The sequence below is a fragment of the Pteropus vampyrus genome, unplaced genomic scaffold, assembly GCF_000151845.1.
Source record: "Pteropus vampyrus isolate Shadow unplaced genomic scaffold, Pvam_2.0 Scaffold431, whole genome shotgun sequence".
Taxonomy (NCBI): Eukaryota; Metazoa; Chordata; class Mammalia; order Chiroptera; family Pteropodidae; genus Pteropus; species Pteropus vampyrus.
Genome location: NW_011889212.1, coordinates 641785 through 643937, shown reverse-complemented (window position 1 = coordinate 643937; position 2153 = coordinate 641785). Strand labels below are relative to the sequence as shown.

The following is a 2153-nucleotide window of genomic DNA, read 5'->3' as shown; positions in this document are numbered from 1 at the left end:
CAGTTTAAATTCATTTCATTCTGATAAAGAAACTGAGTGTCAGAGAGTTTATGGAACATATTCAGGATCACACACAATTAGTGAATGTCAGAGCTGGGATTCTGAACCTAGTTCTTTTTAATTCCAAGGCTCATGCTCTCAAAAACTATTGTATCGCCTGCAAGTAATATAAGTTTTCTTCGATCTACTTTCTTCATCTATGTGATAGAATATGCATTGTGCCTAATGACAGTGCCTGCGATGCAATAAGTGTTCAAAATTTGTATTTTTTTCACTTTAAGTAAGAATCATTGGGCTTAGAAATGGGTTTTCAGCCTCTGATGACCTCTTTTGTTTTATCAAGCACCCAACCACTATGATAAACATATTAGCACACTGATTAAGTCATTTGACTAACGAACAACCAGCTATCTAGCCCACACCAGGCAGAACAATGTGCCCATTCTCTTCAGATATCCTGGGAATAAATAATTCTACAAATTCGAATCACCATCCACCGAAGTCTACTACCTCACTAATCTAATTTTGTACAATGTAAGAAAATTCTTCCCTGTGAATAAGAAAGCTTAACTCATTCTGAGTAGAGTGTTTTCACTGAACAAAACAATTTTACTTACAGAGCCCATACGGCGGTTCTGTCTGTCCCTCTCAGGCTGACTCAGAAGGCTGAGGAGGCTTTAAATTCCATGGGAGATCTGAGCTGACCAGGAGATTTATTTCGCCTTGTCAGAGACCATCACAGAGCTGAGAGGCCAGTTCCTGGTGGTGGTGTAACTCACTGTGTCTCCAGCATCTGGAGATTCCCAGAAGACTTCATTTGCCTCATACAGTCTTTTTATATCTGTTCCATTATGCAATTACTTATTGAGGCTACGTACTTTGTGGACTGAAGTAAATTTTTTTTTTTTTGCCCTCGTGCCCTTTTAGGGAGGGCTTTTTGTAAAAACAGTTTTGAGATATAATTCACATACCATAAAATCACCCATTAAAAGTGTATAGTTCAATAAATTTTAGTAAATTCACAGTTATATGACAGCTATCATCACAGTCTAATTTTAGAAGATTTTTATCTCTCCAACAAGAAACCCCATGTCCATTAGCAGCCACTCTGAAGAATATTTTTAAAAACGAAATTTTAAATGTTGCTAAAAGGCCTCTCCCTTTATAAGTGTAAATTTCACTCTACCCCATAACTTCTTAGCATCTATTGTTATTCACAGCAGTCACGTTTCATTACCTTATCTGTGCTTCTTAGCATTCGCTCTTTATGACTAGGAAAAATGTAATTAATTTATCCATACATATATCTGGTCAATATTTCATAAGACTGTCCTATTTTCCAAACATCATGCTAAGATTTTTTTTTTTTTAAAGAATACAACATAGTTCTTACTGACCAGGATCCCTCAGTTTAATGTAGAAAACAGACAGGTTAACCAATAATTACCAATGCTGGTAACTAATGATAAGGTGATCTTAGAGGCATGAACCAAATGCTTGATGAATATAGCAGGTAAAAATCTCAGCCCACGACTTAGGTGTACAGAAATAAAGTTTTATTTACTTTTTCATAATTCAACCTATTTTCTATTTTGAAATCTCAGCCCACTAAGTGGAGGAAAACTATCCACAAAATTTGGGATTTTCCTCACTTGTGTTCAAATGTTGAGGATTTTATATTGTACCAAAGAATTTGGGTAGGTGGGTGATGGATGTGGCCAGTAATATCATCTGATGTGAGGTGACTATTGTTCTCTTTAGTCTTTAGTAAATAGTACTCACAGATTACTGTAGACTGTTCACCTTCTCTACTTATGGCCCCTTTAGGTCCTCAGCTATTCCCACATTTCTAGACCATTCTTGAGCATTTGGGTCTTGATTTCTGTCACTTACACTCTGTATACAAACCTGCAAACCCTGTCAGTATCTTTGAAAACAATACCAGAATTTAATCACTCTTCATCACCTCCCAAAATGCCTCCCTTATCCAAGTCACAATTATCTCCTACCTGGATAATTTCAGCAATTTTCTAACTATTCTCCCTGCTTTCATTCTTATCTTGCCCCACCACCCAATCTCTTTCACCATGAAAAATGTCTTGGCCTGAAATATTTTATTATTTATCATGTAACAAAAACAATAACAACAAAAC

General features: G+C 36.2%; 1 protein-coding gene across 1 annotated transcript in view; it reads right to left on the bottom strand.

The window, feature by feature from the left end:
• The window catches only part of LOC105306207 (olfactory receptor 51E2), a 15383-nt gene extending 14580 nt beyond the window's left edge, over positions 1–803 (bottom strand). The window contains exon 1 of the mRNA XM_011381118.2: positions 618–803. The gene's annotated coding sequence lies outside the window, so the exon portion shown is untranslated. The remainder of the gene's footprint in view (positions 1–617) is intronic.
• Positions 804–2153: the final 1350 nt, after the last annotated feature.